Source organism: Thermobia domestica, chromosome 6 (assembly GCF_964235325.1).
Source record: "Thermobia domestica chromosome 6, izTheDome1.hap1.1, whole genome shotgun sequence".
Classification (NCBI taxonomy): domain Eukaryota; kingdom Metazoa; phylum Arthropoda; class Insecta; order Zygentoma; family Lepismatidae; genus Thermobia; species Thermobia domestica.
The window spans coordinates 300,302,006-300,323,241 of NC_137459.1; the positions used below are offsets into that span (position 1 = coordinate 300,302,006).

The 21,236-nt window shown below is 33.9% G+C and overlaps 1 protein-coding gene across 1 annotated transcript in view; it reads left to right on the forward strand.

The window, feature by feature from the left end:
* Nucleotides 1-2,219: 2,219 nt before the first annotated feature.
* The window catches only part of LOC145688532 (glycerophosphocholine cholinephosphodiesterase ENPP6-like), a 262,722-nt gene continuing 243,705 nt past the window's right edge, over nt 2,220-21,236 (forward strand). The window contains exon 1 of the mRNA XM_081762907.1: nt 2,220-2,353. The gene's annotated coding sequence lies outside the window, so the exon portion shown is untranslated. The remainder of the gene's footprint in view (nt 2,354-21,236) is intronic.

Genomic DNA, 21,236 nt, shown 5'->3' on the forward strand with positions numbered 1-21,236 from the left:
CTGTCTGCTTCTAAACATTTACGATGATTGGGGAAAATCAAAATGTACAATAAAATAATAATAATAATAATAATAATAATAATAATAATAATAATAATAATAATAATAATAATAATAATAATAATAATAATAATAATAATAATAAAGGTAGTAGTAGTAGTGTAGTAGGGAAAATTGAAAGAATAAGAATGTATTTTTTTGTATATATATTCAAAGTTTCGGACCTAAAAGTAACGAGTTACTTTTGAAGTAGGGTAACAGTTATTTTTCTGGGGGACAAATAACGCGTTACATTTTAAGAGAAAGTAAAGTAACGTGTAACGCGTTACATTTTTACAAGTAACTTACCCAACACTGATGAAATGTAAATGCTCTGTGACAACGCTGGATATGTTGTCATGCATTCTAAATGATAAGACGCAAGGTACATTTATGTGTAGAGTATTCTGCAGTTCTTTAGTTGATAACAAGAACATTGGAAGCAACGAAATATACAGGACAGATATCTAATGTAAATTCTACACCTCCTAAGCCACAGCAAACATAATGTAATGCCCCAATTCAAAAGAATACATAAAATAACAAATTTATTGTTATTTGTTCAATTGTTCACAGAAAGTTGCTCTTCTTCCAAACAAAACAGAATCGTACTGCGCAGTTTCTCGCGGGAAACATGCTGTCGTCATTTTTTGAATGCACACTAATGTGGTAGGCAGTTCTCAACTGACTTGGGGTGCTTACGCGACGTGACGTAATTTGAATTTGGCGTCCCGTTCAACAGCGAGGCTATATGAGATATGGACCTACAGCTTAATGCGGGATCCGAACTACATGCGATCTTGGCAGGAATCGAACAGTGTCTTCTACGTCAGAGGGGGGTGCTTACGTTATCTTCAACTTAATTTAGAACGAAGGTGCATATATGTGCAACAGGGAACTCGAAGAGGTTAATAAAAATAATCCAGTTAGATCTCTAGTTACTTTATTCTAGGTAAACATGATAATTGATCCTCACAGTTAATTAAGCCTAGTAGCCCTCTCAACTTTCTCTCATGTTAGTTATTGTCCAGCATCTTGCACAATCGATTAATATTTTTAGAGTCCAACTTTTCTGTACCAGTTAAAGAATTTTTTGTTACTCGCAAAGAATTCTGTTGAATACTTCTTATATATTCAACAAAAACAAAACTTCAAGTATTTATCTGAATACAGTTTCTGCACTTTAGAGAAATAATGTGTGGATTTGACTGAAAAAAAATACCTGTTCAGGACCAAATGGATAAGATGCGAGGTTCATTGTTCAATTCCTTGCAAAAGTGCTTGTTTCCCTTACAAATCCAAATAATGGTTCGGATTTCGGATTCTAATTTAGACAGTAGATGATCTCTTGTATATCCTTGGTACTGTCAAAGAGCACTAATCTTCAAATAATATAACGCCAAGACCGGTGCCATGGTCTTGTACTCCAGTTGTCCTGGAGACGATATGTTGTGGTGGAGAACGGCCTATAACTAGGTACTGTAAGGATTGATCTTGCAACTGTTCTGGAATCAAGCACAGGTCGTGTTAAGAGACCACGCTAATGGTAGGTCCTATCTTTATAACCTCATTGTTCCAATAGGACGCCAAACACAGAACTCAAACTACAAATGATCAAAGAAATAATATGACTCAGGCCCGAAACTAGCCACAGAGGTTTGAGGAGGCCATGAATATTTTAGAGGGGGGGGAGGCAAGTCATTAAAAATACTCTTACAAATATCTGAATTGTGTTTTTTGTATTAATAATAGAAATTTGTATTGAGGTCTGGAGGGACCATGGAAAGTTTAGGAGGACCAGGCCCCCTAGCTCCCTCTGGTTGCGGGCCTGATATGACTAGAAAGGTACTTTCAATGATATATTGATTGATTGATTGCAGTTTAACGTTTGTTTTCAGCGACGACGCTATAAGATACTTTTTTTCGGAGGTCCTAAGTGAATAAAAGACCCTTTTAAAAATGAATACCAATAGAAAATCAAAAGAACTATAGAACTTTCAAGATGATTAATATCACATAAAAAATCGGTACAAAACAACAAAAATGAGGGGGAAAATTCTGGTCCCTTGCCGAACTCAACCATACAGCTAATCCACAAATAGCATGGAAGCAGATATTTTTGGATTTCCATGCACGTGTAAGCAACACATATCTGTTCATGCCGTTTATATGAATGAGGTTAAAAGAACAGTCTTTTTCAAGCTGTGAAACGGTCTTCAGTGATTTCTCACTCAATAGAGGTTTGTTGACGTTTTTCGCACGCGTTTCGTGTAATATGAGACATTCAGAAAAAGAATAAAGGTAACGCTCTAAGGTAAGGGAAGTTACAACGGATATTGCAGTTTATTACATTTTCTTGAGATTTCGTTTACCATTTACTTAGCTCGGTGTCCCGGTTTATTTTCTTAATGAAAAAAGAAAAATGATACAATCTAACATATGATTTACTTATGTCATTGATCATAATCACAATTACTAAGATAGGACAAATCAATTATGTTAAGTATTACACACACACATAAATGAGAATATTTCTTGTAACAATTAAAACATAAGAACCATCATCCATTTATTAATTTACGCACTATAACTGTATATGACGAATATTGTGGCATTAGACGTTATGGAAGTTAAATGGCCATAGCTAGAAATTACGTTAAGCTACAAAAGCAAGTTTTAATGTTTTGTGTACTATACTATGTCAATTGCTTATTTTAAATTTATAATCACAGGATAATGGAAGACGATATTGAAGAGTAATCAATACCTTTCAGATATTTTGCAATTTGCCACAGCTACAAAATATCGCAAATGCACTATAAAAATAACAAAGTTTTAAGTGACATTTGTGTATGATACTATGTCACCACAAAAATACTAGCCTACTAAGAGTTGATAGACAGCGAGCTGCAATGTGAAATCTAACAATGATACTTATAATTTGATTGGAGAATATCAATAGAACTGCCGAGGACTAATCTAGGCATGTTTCTTTCTCAGCCTACATTTATGAAACGAGTAAATATGCTTATAGATTCGAGTAGCCTAGCAGTAGGCCTTTCGTTTTTGAACACAAAGCTTTGAGGGTCATTCCATGTCAAATCACCTAATTAAAAACATGACCGTGCTTCAATGTCTCAGATTCTCTTCATTTTTTTCATATATTAATACCAATGAAATTATGCTAAATTATTTTTTTTTTTCGATTTTTAGGATGAGAAATGAATGGGATTTTTTTAAATGTGAATTTTGCTTCAATTTCAATTTTAACACTCAGCATCATGGAACTAAATTACCATAACCTCCTTATTTCTAAAGTTATTAGGCTCATCCAGGTGTCAAATGAAAGCTTGATTTTTGCTCTTTCAGTAGATCTTAAGTAACCTTGCAAAACGTTCCACTGTCAAACATTAAGGGGCATACAAACAAATTTCAGGATTTTTACAAATTGTGCCGTTGCTCAAAATTTACAACTATGAAACTTTTGAAACTTTTTTGTACATTCATCTTAACACGTACATGGTATGGTTAAAAAATAAAGAGGGTGTTTTTTTGTATTTTTTGAATTATTATTTTTTATGTACAGAAATATACAGTTTTAAGTGTTGTTACAAGTTGTGTCATTGCTCGTAAGTTATAACTATGAAACTTTTGAAACTTTTAAATAGAATCATCTTAGCACATACATGATATGGTTAAAAAATAAAAAGGGTGCTTTCGGTATTTTTGTAATTATTATTTTTTTGGTATTTTACATGTATGGAAATATACAGTTTTAAGTGTTGTTACAAATTGTGTCATTGCTCGTAAGTTACAACTATGAAGCTTTTGAACCTGTTTAAAATAGAATCATCTTAGCCCATACATGATATGGTTAAAAAATAAAAGGAGCGCTTTTGGTATTTTTGCAATTTATTATTATTATTATTTGTGTTTTAAATGTACAGAAATATATAGATTTACTGTTGTTAACAGATTATGTCTTTTGTCTGAAATAGTGATGACCAATTCCGGAATTTGTATTTTCCGGATTCCGGAAACTAAAATCGAAAAAAATCGGAATTCCGAAAAATTCCGATTTCGGACAAATCTGGAATTCGGAAAAAATCCGGAAAGTGAAATTTCCAATTTCGGAAAATTGGCAACTGCCACATTAAAACTTTTTCAATAATCATCTTAGTAAATATTAGGTATACTTAAAAATAGAGCTGGTGTAATGTGTAGGTTTGGTATTACCATAATATTATATTTTTGTGCTTTAAGTATGACTTTCAACCCTTTTCCCAATTGTACCATCGCTTGCAACTATCAAACTTTTATAACTTTTTATTGGATTTGTTTGCATTTACTAGGTATGATTAAATAACAAAAAGGGATACCTGTTTTTGTAATAATCTTGCGGCTTTGTGAATGGAAAATATAGGCCTAGCAATGTAAGGGGTTGAGTGATTATTACAAACCCTATCAACAGAAATAAGAAACAATAGACTAATGTACATAGATTAAAACAATAAACATACATACCAGTAATACTTCTTAGAATTACATAGATTTGCATACAAAATTTTGTGTCCTATATTTCACAACTCATTGTTTTCATTGATGAGAAAAGTCTTCTTTTAACTTTGCTTTCAGTTACGTAAGTCGGGGCTGGTTGGCTTGTAAGAGATGGAACAGGAACTTCCCAGATGATATTTTCAAAAGGTATTCAACAAAAGTCTTCATTTTCTGGCCAGTAGAGTATAGAAGGCACAGAGCGATTCATGAATTGCACTCTGACGTACAAAAATAATAATTACGAAAATACCAAGAGCGCCCTTTTTATACTTTAACCATATCACGTATGTGCTAAAATGATCCTATAAAAAAAACGTTTCAAGAGTTTCACAATTGTAATTTACGCACAATGACACAATTTGTAACAAAACTTAAAACTGTATATTTCCGTACATGTAAAATACAAATAATAATAATAATAATAATAATAATAATAATAATAATAATAATAATAATAATAATAATAATAATAATAATAATAACAATTACAAAAATACCAAAAGCACCCTTTTTATATTTTAACCATATCATGTTAAAATACATCAATCCTACATCAATGGTGCATACATTAACCATATAGCTATAAAACTTGAGCTTGTAAAACTTGAGGATCGCATCTCATGCAGTGGTCGTGCTGATAATAAACGTTAACTTCTATTTGCCTGTTCGGTGTAGTTTAGTGTTCGTTTGCAGCATCGAGGTTATGTAAGACGTGAACGTAGAGTAATGTTTTCAAATGCTCTTTCACTGAGAATTGAATTCAAGATCCTCTGTACGAATAGCACTCGCTAGTCACTAGACTAGCAGGGAGGACTCCATTTAATTTTCTGAAACTTTCTTTTAATTAGGATACACATTTCGACTTAAACCTTTAGATCAGCGTTTCCCAACCGGTGTGCCTTGAATGGATCGATAGTGCGCCGCGAGAAAATCGAAACAAAATTATTAATTCTATAGCAATTAAATTACAGGACATAGGGAAAAATGTATATTTGTGTTTCACATTACTATGAACCTCTAATATGAATGTACAATTTTAAGTTTCATACCGCGTTACTTTTCTGTACATTTTTAATATTGAAAATGGTATTTGTTATCATTGTTATGACGTTATGACCATTATTGCTTCTTTATTGTTGCAGACTATTTCGTAACTTCAAATTTTAAAATATTCAATCCTTTCGACCAAACAAACATGCATACGAATTACCTACATTTGTGTTTTAAAAGTAAAAGACATGTTTTTGTTCGTTCGTTATTTAGTGATCTTCCTTGTTAGTGGAAGTTTGGATGCCGTTTTCGAAAAAGAAAGCATATTTTTAAAAACCTAATTCCCATATTTCATTGCAATTTTTTTTTCCATTTTTAAATTAGAATGAAAAATAAGCATAATGATTTACCATGGTGGAAAACCAGTAATCGAGCTTTGTTCTCTGCTAGGAGATTAGTAATCACATGGTATTTTATATTTAAATATAATAAAATCTATAAGTGTGCCACGAGAATCCAAGTTACACCCATAGTGTGCCGCAAGTTGAAAAAGGTTGGGAAACGCTGCTTTAGATTGTCATAGATATATGATAGAATTATGTATATATTAGCCTTCGGTTAGCTGGAGACTTCGTCCCCAGACACCCGCTTGCTCGGCCCTCGCAGTTCCCATATCCCTAACATATTTCTAAACTCTAAGGATTTCGAGATATTTCTATCTTATTATAACAATTGCAATCCCCACCCTTTTTCTTTCCGACTTTTTTCTTCACTTCTAAGGAAACGTTAAACAACAACAGAAATATGTCTTTAATTAACATGCCTCTACTCTTAACGGATTTTGGGATATGGTCATGTTATGTTCTTAACAGTTAAAATACTCACCTTTTTTCTCCTTTTCTTTCCTTCCAATGAAAACATCAAAAACACTGAAACACGTCTTTAATTATTGTAAATGCCAGATTTTGTGTCTCTAACCTTAACAAACTTCGACATACGGCCATCCAATTGTAATAATTGTAACCCCGTCTTTTTCCTTTTCGCTTTTTTCTTCCATTCTAGGACAAATAGTAAAAAAATGGTTAAACACGTGTCTTTTCTTTAAACGGGAAGTTCAAATACAGAATTTCATGTCTCTAACCTTCATTTTATGTCCGCTTCCGAGAAACGGACATATTATTATAATAATTGTAATTCCCACACACTTTTCCTTCTCACCCTCTTTGCTTTTCTTCCAGATCAAATACGAATAAACTTTGAAAGACGTGTCTAATCTTTTAAACAAGAAATCTATATACCAAATTTAATGTCACTAAAACTCAGAAATTCTGAGATACTGGCATTTTTAAGGCAATAATTGCCATTCTTCTTTCCTTCCCTTCGGCGTCGAATTTCCAAAAATCCTTCCTTAGTGGGACCTTTCATCACAAATCCTATACCCTGTTTCAGTTTATATCTTAAGTGGTTTAGCCTGAGCGTTAATCAATAAGTCAGTCAGTCAAGATTTCTTTTTCTTCTTCTTATATCTGTATAAATGTACACGGGGGCTTATATTGAATATTGAATTTTAAAAGCCTATTTTCCAGTGAAAAGTGAAAATCACAGAGAGGCTGAGAAAAGTCTGTGAAAAGCAAGTGCCCCCGGGCATTTGTTATTTCAGGGAGTGCCTCCAGGGGATTTTCCCCCCGGGCAACATTTTCGCTTCCTGGGCAAATCTCTGATTGTACTCATTGACGGTCATCAGTATTTTTTGCAGTACTACTTTAAGCCCATGTGTACTGCATGGGTGGGAGATAAATCAGTGGAACAAACATTGGAGTAGGCAAATGGCATAGAACACATCGAGTGGTACACTGAAAAAAAAAGTGTAATTAAATTCGCCAAACATCAATGTAAAATCAATTACTCCTCATTTTCTAAGTTGATATACATTTTCTTAGATTAAATTACAAAATTTGCTGGTTAATTTTACAAATTTACAGCAAATTTATAAGAAAATATGATATTTTTATTGATAAAAATATAATTTTACACTATTTCATATTAGTAATTTTACTTTAAAGGTGTAAATTAATTTACATAGAGGCTTGGTAAACAGATTGCAATCGTTTTTTGTAAATTTACCTATGAATGTTTTTACAGTGTATTCTTGATGTAAACCCCAGGGAACTCCTGAGAAGGATTCGAGGGGCCAACATGAACATGCTAAATGGGAACATTGTTCGAGTGATACCTAGTTCGATACATCTTGGAATACGAAATATCTTTCGAGAGAACATTTTCTAAATGGAAACCAATGAAATTATAACTTTAATAATTTTGTGACTAGTAGGCTTCTTTTTGTTAGTTAATTTAACTGTTTCAAAGATTGATTTAAAAACATTCAATATCACGTACTTATAGTGCAGTAGCTTCAGCATAATCACACATTTATGAATTCCATGTTATAGTGTTACAAATTTATGTAATTCTATACTTGTCACCTTCGAATATCTACAAAAAAAAATTGTGTAATTCTATACTTGTCACCTTCGAGTATCTACAAAATTTTATCCTTTGTTGTAGCAGCATCAAAGGAGAATTGCAAAGCATATGTCAATTACATAGGTATCTTAATTGTATGAAGTAGAATAGGATTAATATGTTGGTATTGAGATGAAAATATATTAGTTACGTGTACAAGGAATGTCCTGTTGCAGCCAAATTATCGATCATTAATCATGAATAAGTTATCCTTTATTCAGAGCTGATCATTAACGAATTTACTTATTCTACATGAAAAATTTAATTATTACACTAAATGAAACTAACGAACACCAAAACCCTCGCGCACCAAATTTGTAGTATTTCTGTCTGCGGATTCACTTGATTTTATGTTCAACGTACTCTATTCTTACATCATCTTCTTCCACGTACTATCAAATCCACAACTCATTTTGCACATGAACTGTACTCAAAAATAGGCCAAAGTACTCAACGCTCTCTGCATATTTCATTAGCTCAGTTAATTCAATCTCACCCAAGCTTGTTTTGAAGGAAGAGTCTTTTCTGTCAATCGTTAGCGCCATCTGGCATTTTCTTAGCTAGTAACCAGTCCGCTTTGTTTTATAGTTTCATAAGCAGAAGACACTTGACATCCTAAAAATTCTACTCTGTTTAATGCACTATGATATTACAAGTAAGAGCAAACCATAATCATTTTAGAGCAAAAAAGAAATATGTTTAGTCAATTATATTTTTTCTGTGGAGTATAGATAATTGTTTGATTAATTTTTTGGTAAGTTGAAGTTACGAACGATATGAAATGTGTTACTTATATGTGATTTTTTGAACTTTTGAAATGCTTGGAGTTTAAATTTTAATTCCGAACTAAGTAATAAAATAAATACAAACATTTCAGATATAAAATAAATAACAACAGCAAAGTAGATGTGTCCTACCTGTTGGTCTAGTGGCTAGCGCAGGAACCTTTGGTTCACATTATCCCGGTTTGATTACCGGTGGAAGGGCCATGAAATTGGAATGTTTTAGATAGTTCGGATTCTATCTGAAGTTGTAAGTCCATGTCTCCTATAACTTCTGTGCTGAAGAAAGATGCTAATCTTCAACGAACAAGCAACGTAGATAGTGATTCATGTGTTAATTAAAAATCATTGACTACCAAACAATATTAGATTACTCTTATTTTCCGCATTCTAATGAGTCTAGTTATATTATATTTTGGGATTTATAACAGAACTTGAATCTTTAACTTGTGTATTTATTAATTAAAAATGTCTTCAGTTGGAGAAATGTCGATTATATGTGACACGAAGCTAAAAGGGAAAATTCTTCTGGGGGGAATTGTTTCGTCTCGCTCACGTGAGTAAACCCAAACAACTTCAAAGCTTAATTTTCAACGTACTTCAGATGTTCAATGCTTGTCTTGCCTAAAATTGTTAGCGTTTTCCTCTTGATTCAGGAGACCTGGGTGCGATTTCCAGTGGTAGAATACGTTAGTTGCTTGCTTCATTTAAGGTTTAACGTTCCTTTCTAACACAGAGGCCATGTGAATACTGGGCCTACAATTTAACGTAGAATCGGAAACACATGAATTCTCACCGGAAAACCAACTGAACGTAGGGATTAAGTATAGTTTATATCAAACTTTAAGGTGGAGGATGCAGATATGGTGTGGGTAAATAAAAGCTTTATCCACGACCTACTGACTGACTGTGGCCCACTGACCAATGACGCACCACCCAATGTAACTCACTCTGACCCACCACCCACCATGACCCACTCTGACCCATGACACACCAAAACCCATCGTCATCAACTCTGGCACATGATCCACGGCCTCTTCTCTACTGACTAAAGAGTTTACACTTGTAATGAAACCAGGTTGTGAAATTATCACTAATCGGAGTTTGAATTTGTACGGTGAATCGCTCAAACATCGCTCTGTTACAATACTGGTGCATCTGACCTTTACGACATAAAATGGAAAAGTGTTTGTCATGGGCCATATTAGAATGGATTTCAATTTAATTATCATATATAATCATTCACTTATTGAATTACAGATACTTTTCAGTGGAAAATAGGATGAAATTTAAAAGTATGAAATGAAGGTAAAGTAGGCCAACATACAGGGAAAAAAGTTGGTCGGTAGATCAGGGTAGGTCATGATGGGTGGTGGGTTAGAGTGGGTGGCGTCTAGTTGACCCACGACACACTCACAAATCTTGAACCACGGCCCACTGACCTACTTCATGACTTCTCATATAGCTACGTTGGCAACAAGGGACGTTAAGCTTAGAAAAAAGAGTCATATTTTTGCTCTTGGATGCAGTACTAGAAGATCGCGAAAGATTCGGCTTCGATTCGTGCGAGCAGACCGTGTCGATATTGTCAGAATTTAAACTGCTACGACACGTGGCGAGAGAGGAACCTAGCTACAGTATCAACATCACTTGCATTTCTCTTAACAATCATATTTTCATCAATCGAATTTGAGTGTACAGCTTAGCCGCATCTGGTCTCGTATAGACCTAATGTGGGAATTCCACTTCTATAAATAAAATAAATGATTGCTTGATGGATTGATTTACATTTTTGTCACAAGCCAGGCTATATAGGTCGAGTTTTATAGTTTCCACAGTTAGATCTAACCACTGTGGTGCGTTGGATGTTCACTAATCAAATCCAGGCTCTCGTGCACTTGTTAGTAATCTGATCTATCTTTTCTAGAGTAGGCTCATTAGGTAAAGCTGGTCTAGAAATAAATAAAAAAAATAGCAAAAAACACGTACCTCCAAACGCCTCATGGACAACATCGTGTCAGTGAGTTTACTTGAGGTACTCATGTTTCCTCTCACATCCTCATTCCACCGATTCTTCCATCATCATGCACTTGCCTTAATTACCCGTCTTTTTAAGCCTAAAGAGCATAATCGTAGGACGTTAAACTGAAAGATTTCATTTCACTTTTTTAAACCCCTAATTTATGTAATAACTTTGATAGGTCCATTAATTAACCAATTTAAATAGTTTCTTGTAAGTAAAACATATAGTAAGTTTGTATTGTATAAGATAAATTTTCCTCTTATCTATTTAATAAAATAATCAGGAGAGAAATCTATGAGAGGTTGAGCAGCTTTTAGGATGCAAACTGTACATAAGTTTAGGAGAAATATTTCTTTCCCATATACTACCTGCACAAACTATGTTATAGGTAAAACAAACTAGAATGAAAAATCTGAAGGAAAAAAATGTAAGTGAAAAGAGAAAATAAATGATAATTTTATTCTTAGATATTTTTCACTCTTTGATTTGGTGCCAACTGAAAATATCACTGTTTCAAGCTACACTACCTTCCTAATAATAAACTCAACGTAGTATATGAAATGGAGTCGATCACTGTCTTACAAATGATAAATAAAAGTAGCAGCATAAATTAGAAGATTTCCATGCTATTGGGGAGAATGAAGGGTCCAAGTGGGTGGCTATTTCGGGCAACTTCTGTTCAAACACTTGCCATTGTTCTACTAACGTAAATTAGTGGTGTTCATAAGCTGTACAATTTTCGGTAAAAGTTCAATAACTTCTTCATACTACTTGACTATTTCAGTTGAAGTGCTACACACATGATTAGATAATATCACTCAAGGTTTATCTGACGTGTCGAAATAAGTTTACGACGCTCAATGTCAGTGACTCAAGTGAGATCCTGAACATTAGGTAATTGACGGATGAAAGATAAGATATATATATATATATATATATATATATATATATATATATATACATATATATACATATATATATATATATATATATATATAATAATTTTGATAATTACATATCCTATAGACTGGTCATCAATAATACGGGCGTCAGGTAGACGAAACAAAGAAAGCGCTGAAGGAAAAGGAAAAGATAAATTTCAAGAGTACTGTTAATAAAATAGTTTTAAAAATCTCGAACTCCTTATATGTAAAATGATTGTTGCTTGATATTTTTTCTATTGAACAAGATTTTTGATTTGGCATTTAGTGAACTTAGTGGCATTTAGTGGCATTTAGTGAAATTATTATCAAAGGAAATTATTTTTTTTTTTAAATATCATATTATTTCAATAATGGAACTTTGTAATTTGGGAAAATGTACGCCTCTTTTACGAGCTTGTCCTTCACCGGTTTCAACCACAACCATAGGAGATGAATGGAATACCCTTAAAAATATGCACAACGTTTTATCGGATTCAAATAATGTTCACGTAGTTCATATCAGAAAATGGTTTCCTATATGTCAAAACTTGTAACATGGGATGAATTTTATTCCCTTCTTTCTTATTCTTGATGGATTCTTGCAATATCAATCAGGTTATTTTGAAAGATTGGAGGAAGGCAAATAGCAAGTTTAATTAAATTCAAATAAGTTTTACGAGAGTTATTGTGAAACAAACAGACGGACGGACAGAAACATGTTTGTCGAGTCAAATGATAGAAACTCACTGTGTCCCTTTCAATTAGTCTACCTGTAAATTTAGTTTCAGACGTAGGCTTATTTATATATTTTCTTGATGGATGAAAAATAAAGAACACCTTACTTTGGACCTAGAATCATAGTTGTTGCCTTATATTATTACCTATACATTAGCAAAAAAAGTGTACTTGATGAAAATTTGAATAGGAACCAGCTGACTGGTGGATTAAGACGATATCCACTAAGTCAAACATTCAAGTGCTGTACGCTTGCGATAAACTTTAAACTTTCAAGATATTTTTATTTTTCTATTATGTAGAACATATAACAATTTTTCTGTTTTCCCTGCTTGTTACACTGTTTGTGTTTCGTATTGCGTAAACTGCATTTGCAAACATAATATATTTTGTTAGTTTACTAAAATTCACAACTTTAAGTAAAGTCAATTAAATGATTAACCATCCCCGTTGATCTAGTGCTAGCGCATGCGCTTTTTTCCATGGGGTCTGGGATTCGGTGAAAGAGAATGACTCACGTGAAATGCGGGAACATTTGCTAGAAAATAAATAAAACAATACTTTGGAGATAGAGACCTTTCAATATCATTTGTATTTTATCCGTAAATGTGATTTGCTGATATTATAAGTGGCTGATGTAACATTATTAAGAAAATTCTAATACATAGGTTTCTTTTACAATTAATTATATACATTTATGTTTTTTTCTTGTTGAGAAAAATCACCTCGTAATTTTTAAGAAAAGAAAACTGAATGAAAATTCTGAACTTGATTTTAGAATTATCTACACTTTTATCTCTTCAATGCTAATCGAACTGTTTCCTCTCGTTGTCTTGTTTGCTGGAAATTTAGTTGAACATTCCACTTATCACACGGAAGTGTAACTTCCTCTCGAGTTTCAAAGAACTGTTCCCCTACCTTAGATTATTTTGTCTCATGAAATTCTATGACAAGCATAATCAGTATCTTCTGGTTATTTGCAATAGTCTATATGAGGCTAAAGACCTGATAAGATCTCAGAAGTTCAAGTGCACATTCAGAGATAGGATTACTCGTACATCTTATAAGCTCTAAAACATTTTTAACGCCTTAGTTAAGTGGGTAGCTTTTCTCGGTTCTTTGCAACACGAACTTGAATGTTATTTAATTTTTGTCGTTAGAGTCTGTACAATATAACTTTAATCATAGGATCATTTTTTAAAATGACACTGGGAAATAGTCTTTATAGAAAATATTGTTCTTTATGTGTACGGACTCTAGATCGAATGCATGACAAAAGAAATTAATATCCACATTTTCTGGAAACAATTTCTCAAATGTTTAAAAACTTCGTTTTTTAACTTTTTCCTATTTGAAAATTATTTATAGCATTTATTTATCATTTTCATGAATTTTCTGGTATGTACGAGCAATTCTTACGATGCTAGACTTTAGTATGTGTTGCTATTTCGAATTCGTGAGAACGAAGGAAACTTATATATATATATATATCACATCTATTCTCTGGAAACTAAGAAACTATCCAGAACTGTTTGGAGAGGTTTTCTTCCATACTTAATTATCTCGAAAGAAATGCATGGTCATCCTCTTTAAAGGAGTATTCTTTGAATTATTTTATCAAATGTTCAGAAGAGTTGAACTAAAGAAAATCTGATGAGAAAATGTTTCACAAGAGTTAAAAGTTAATGTGTTCTTTAGAAATAATTATTTAAGAAATAGTATTTATATTCTATATAATCCTCATAATTCTGAGAAATATGATATATCGTTGTTGATTGCGTTATTGTACTTACGCAAGTCAACTTTAATCTGTAATAATATTATAGATAGTTTTACTTGCGTTATATTTGCTAATACTATTTGTGTACTTCAATGTAGTACTTCAATGTATATTTTAAAAAATGTACTTACAAGGGACATCACCCAATTGTCCGGCTCCGATTTCAATGAAATTTTTGTTGCTGATAGAGGACATGTATTAATTACTTGTGATGACAGAAATTTTTGCCATGGTGCAGGTTTTCTATTTTTTAATAATTTTTAAAGGTTGTGATGTGGTTAATAGAGATTACTGCAGAAGTCCCTTACTACCCTCTGTAAACGGAGTGTTAATGAAGGGACAACCATGTAGATACTATAGGGCCTAGGGGAAAATCGTATGGTATGTATGATCTTGACGGCAGCCATTTTGAAATCCGCCATTTTGAATTAAGGTCAAGTTTTTTAAATAGGAATAGGGTAATATGATACATAATTTCGGGCTAGAATTTAACCAGGAAGACAATGGTGAAGTTAGTTTTAAGATGCGTTCATTTGGTGAAAAGTTACAGGCATATTAATTGTTTATACTTACTATGTGCGTATGTCCCTTACCTCGGCTTCTAACCCGCGTATTAATGATAATAAGTGGATAAAGGTTTCGGTAATACATATTATGCCTAGAGGGAAGTGATACGATAAGGGTATCATTGACGGCAGCTATCTTGAAATCCGCCATTTTGAATTAAGGTGAAGTTTTGAAAACTGAAAACCATAGCATGTGGCACCAAATGTTAATAGTAAATTTTCCCCAAAAGCCAACGGTATGCTTATTTTTGTTCTATAGTTAACCAGTATGAATTTATGACTAATCTAATGTGCACGAAACGTCCATTATTCGATCTTTCACATTGGCAACACTAGTAATTTTCATCGCATGTTTTAAGATTTCAACTGGCACTTTGCAATTGTTTCCAGGGTTCATGTTTTCTAAATTTATTACATTTTTTTAAGAGTTGTGATTTGTCAGTTCATGAATAGTGTTGGGATAAGCATCCAGCAATATTGGGTGATGTCCCTTGTTAGATATAATTTTGAGCAAATTTGCTCACGTAGCCTATGCTTTCCACGTCTCACCATATTTATGAAGCCAATATATATTTTATAGAACACGGAGCAAATTAATCAATTACTGTACCGTAAAACGGATGATCCTCACACTTATTTGCTGTGTGTCTAAGTGAGAAAGTAGATCAAAATCACACTCTGCATTAGAAATAGTGTAATAAACCCTAGTTAATTAAAAGGAAAGCTCGTTATCGCTAAGCGACCACACTTGGGAAAACTTCTTTGAATTTAAGAACCATGATTAATTAATAGATCACAAGTCTTTCATTACAGTTGATTATATATTGATCATGTCCCTCATGTGTGTATTACGAATAAAGAGAACTAAGTTCTTGATTTGACTATGTATTCTATCTATAAATTCTGCCACTTTTAAGGTTGTGGAGCACAGTGACTCTCCGTTAGACCGGTCACCTCTGGTGCTTGGGTCATTGGCTCGATCCCAATAGAGCAAAGGTCAAGGGAGTGATAACTCCTCCCTTCGGAATTTTTTGCCCCTATATTAGTAATGTTCGTCAGGGTCCTTAGAATAAAAAAGTAGTTGTTGGTCACATATAAGTGCAAAACATGGTTCCTGGGGCCCTTAACCCATTAGCACCTATGCATATTTACAGACATCGATGGAATCTCTTTAAATGATCGTAGATCAGACCTTCAGTTCAACACTGGAACAAGCTATACCTCGATCGATATGTAAGAGTGTAGGCTTAAGCCCCTGAAATCCACGTGTTCTCAGTTATTTTGAAGAAGTATGTCAAACCGAAAGAAGCTAGTCACACAGACGACAATTGCAACAAGAAAAAGGATTACTGTTGTGAAAAATCAAAAAATCAGTGCAACACACTACGCATAAAACGAAACTGACATGAGGACGAGAAATTTCATCGTAAAAAGCTTCCATAAAAACTTTCAGGTCAAAGAACTGAGGCAAGAGAGTGACACTGCAAAACTGCACCGCTTAACATCAATTTTCATCCAAATTACTAAAGAATACGACACAAACACGGTCTATCTCTCGAACTAACAAATTTTTACAAAATTAACGCAATTGCTAAGTCAAACTGCTGAATCATGTGTAGCAGAAAATTGTATACCCCTGGTAGATAATTTACCATATTTAAAACGTACTGCTGCACGACAGTATGTGGAAGACATCATATTTAACGAGGATCAATGGATATTTTGCCAGAAATAAAGCTAAAATGGGAATCATGAAAAAAGGGAAAGGATGTTTCATGAGAATTTCTGGTGACATATGTCACTAGAATTGTTGAACGTGAAATTGAAGGAGCAGCATTCGAAAGGAAAATGAATCTCTACAATTACAGTTTCAAGAAGTGGATCTCATAGCAGCCGAAATGAAGTACCACAACTTATGCCATAAAGACTATACAAGAAATGACTAGGCACTAACCTAGTGAAAATGAAACTTTCAAAAAATGCTTACATATCACATAAGAAACTTTCATTCAGATTTGTGCATATGTCCAGCGTACTTAATTAAGGAGTACAATGTAGAAATGTCAAGTTCTATTCCGGAAAAATATCTGATGTATGTTCAAGAAGACCCAGGCAGTGTTAATCAGGAATGTAAAATGTGTAAATTCAAGGAGAAGTTGCTGAAGTATTTCTCACGTGTACTACAGTTTGTTATTTTGTCAGGTCGTCGAGCTAAAATTGTTAATGCAAGAAACATAAATAAATATAAATTCATTGAAGATGGACCATGTATGGGTATGTCAGCAAGTGGTTTGGTTACTGAAGCAGCTTTATTGATACTGTGAGCTGTTATTAATCACCATCGACAATCGTCAGTTCTTTCGTGGCAAAATTGCAATATTCCAAGAGCTTAGACTTATCTCATTTCCTTATTTAGTTTATATCTATCTTTTTAGCTGCAAGTAATACAAGCCAAATCTTCGGAAAACCCGTGTCGCCAGATTTTTAGTGCAAGATGTTTGTTCAGCTGTTTCAGGTGTACCATGGTTGATGTCAAAACAGATATTCCTAGCTATAACAGTCAGATATCTCACAAGCAGTGCAGAATTAATAACTGCTCAACCGCACGGGTTACTTATCTTCATATTCGCAAATATTTGAATTAGCAACAACAATATATGATTGTGTTGTCGAAAGCTGTGACGACCTCCAGCCATTAGTCTTAAAAGATTCATCTGTGTTCTCCCCCTTTTGATGGGATAATTTCTGAGGATTTGCATATCACTTTCAGTTAAAAGGGTAAATATAAACTGCATGAGGAGATTAGGTAAATCTGAGCTCTTGGAATGTAGCATTCCTGCAGTGGGCAACCACGAAGGAATTCAAACCTGTCGATGGTGATTAAGAACGGCTCGCAGTAACAATAAAGCTGCTTCAGTAACCAAAACACTTACTGACATACCTGCACAGAGTGCGCCTTCAACAAATTTATCTTTAGGTATGTTTCTTCAGTGAACAATTTCAGCTCGACGATCTGGTACAAGTTGTGGTACCTTATTTCGGCTGCTATGAGAACCACTTCTTGAATCTTTAACAGTAGTGATTCATCTTCCTTTCCAGTAGCTGTTCCTTCAATGGCACGTTTAACAATTCCAGTGACACATGTCACTAGAATCTCCCATGAAACTTCCTTTCACTTTTTTCGTGATCTCCATTTTAGCTCTATTTCTGGCAAAATGCACACTGCTCCTCGTTAAACAAGATGCGTGCCACATTGTCGTGCGGCAGTACATTCCAAATATGGTGAATTATTCACTAAGAGTGTACAACTTTCCGCCACACATGATTCAGCAGATTTACTTAGCAATCGTGGTAATTTTGTAAAAATTTTGGTAATCCCAGTGGTAGACCGTGTTTGTTTGTGTCATATTCTGCAGGAATTTGGATGAAAATTGATGTTAAGTGGTGCAGTTTTGCAGCGTCACTCTCCTGCCGCAGTTCTTTGACCTGAAAGTTTTTATGGAATACATTTTCCAATGAAATTTCTCGTCCTCAGGTCAGTTTCGTTTTATGCGTAGTGTGTTACACTGATTTTTCGATATTTCACAACAGCAATCCTTTTCTGTTGTTGCAATTGTCGTCTGTCTGACTGGCTTCTTTTTGTTTGCCATTCTTGTTCAAAACAACAGAGAACACGTGGATTTCAGGGGGAGAATGTGCTTCTATTATCAACTTACAGACTTGCAAGAACACAAAGAATATAACAGACTGTTTAATATCACGGCAATTAAAAAAAAACTACATTACACACTATATTAAGTGCGATTAGATGTGTGCATGTGCCATAAGAATACATAGAATACATGCACTATGCAATAACTTTGAGAGTTTTTTGATAACTTCACATACCAGCAGACATGTTTGGAAAATATTTTGATTGTAGAACACCGGAACAAGTATTTTCAAAAGAACATAATGTAACCGCACAACAGTAAAATTATTGCTTTGAAATATTTTCTATTATACTATGGACCAACAAACCATAAAACCTTCCTGGGGGATTTCTCGGTACTGGGAATCTGTCATAACGAATGAGAAAATCAACTACAATAATTTGTATCAGTTGTGTTCGATAGAAAAATAAAACGGAACATTGACACAAAGTAATATTCGTACTTCCATGAAAATCAGTTATTATGAACCCTGTGAAAACTATAAAATATATATTTACTCTACTCTTCTGCTGTTTGATGGAACAGGACGATATTTTCAGTGTAAGTTGAACATAAAATATGACATTTAAATACGTTTTATTATTCACGTAGTTTGCAGTGTTGCCACGTAATAATAAAATAACCTCGAGAAGGGACTTTTTAAAACTAAAATTATCTTAAATGTCCCTCAATTATTTTTCCTTTGTAGGTTGAAATGTACTGTTCATTACGTGAACTGAAAGCGTACACTGTTACAAATTGATAGAGGTATAACTTGTTCCAATGTTGCACTAACGGTCTGATCTATTGCCATTTAAAGAGATCCCATCAACGTTTGTAAATATACGTGGGTGCTAAAGGGTTAAGGGCCCCAAAACTTATAAGTTGACCAACAACTATTTTTTGATTCTAAGAATCATAAGGAACACTGCTAATATAGTGGCAAAAAATTTCCCAAGGAGGGGGGAATTGGCCCAAGGCATGTGAGTTTGTGATAGACGGCATCGTCTTCGTGGGTTTTCTCACACCACCCACATTCTCGTTCTATCAATTGTTTCATGTCATTCAGTATTGCACTTTCATTAATCATCCGTATCCTTTAGCCTAGGACATGATGAGACGTTAAATTAATAAATCGTATTTCTTTTCCCTTACAGTTAACTGTGTTAAAAACAGTCTTGATGAACTATTTTAGAACCAAAAATGACGAAGAAACTAATGGATGTATGAGATAACATAACGCGAAAACTCCAAAATACTATCTACGTGATTGTATATGAAACGAGCTATTAGATGAAGATGTCCAAGTTGCAGATTCGTGTCGCTTGTATGGGAAATTTGTGTGGGGTGTAGCTATAGAGTTCTGGTTGCAAAGTCTTTGTATAAGATACCTCTGAGTGGACCTAGAATAAGAAGGGAAGATAACATAAAGCAAAACTTTCAGGGAGTAGGGCGTAATAACCCCAACTGGATTAGTTTCAAACAAGAGACGATTCAATGGCGTTCATTTGTTTCTGCAACGATCAACTTTCAGACATATTAAACCACAGAGTTATTTAATTATCTCTATTTATCTAGGGTTCTTTGTTTAGCACGACTGTCTTTGTGTATTTAGTCTTAGGTTTGACTCTGGAGATACAAGTTGACAGACTGAGGAAGATCTTTCAATCTAGCCGTTTGAAAAGATAGTGAACTCAAAATAGCAAAAGTGACGGTTATGGAAGTCGATATACTGATCACATACAACCTAATAACAAACTATCTATCCGTGAAAAGGTCATGTTGGTATTTAGTGCAATTGTGTCAGTTATTTACTAAACCAAATGGGTTATAACTAAAAGACTTTCCCACGAGGAACAGTGTATTGTGATTGAAATACTATGCTGTTTGTTAAAGTTTAGCGTCCCCTTTTCAGCACCGAGGTTTATGAAAAATGAACCTACGATTTAAGGTGTAATTCAAACTACCGTATATAGGGTGGACAATTTATCTTGATACGACCTTTCAACTTTTAAAATAATTTACAAAGTACCCTGAAATTTTGTACCATGCAAATATCGGCAAAAGAACACTGACATACTCTGAATCACCACAAAGTTAACAGTATTGACAATCAAACATAAAATTTATCTTTCCAAATAGCATTACGTCAGGTTATTATATATTTCAAATCTATATGTGAAAAGAAAACGTACAATACCACACTTGTTATGCAGTGTTACAGCATCACAACATCGAAAAACTACCAAAGGTTAGAGGGTTTTACAATAGTAATAACGCTAGTGAGATGAACGGTAATGGAATAAATTCTGCAAGTTTTGTTTCATTATGACGAATTTTATGGAGTACACCCTCTGTCCCCCTTTGTATGTGCAAATAGATAAGTTTATTTCTTTGGTTTTTAATCATGGGCTCGGAGCTGTAGATACTGTCAGTTTGGCTCCAATCGTCCCAGTCAGTCTTGGATAGATCCAAGAGACGAATATCTAACCGAAATCATTTTGACGCCAATCGATAGGTTCGGGGAAGCTAGTGCCCAAATAGAGATACGCCAAAATCTCATACTCCTTTTTCGTATACAAACGAGAATCTTTGGACACAAACATGCACAAATAATACACTAACG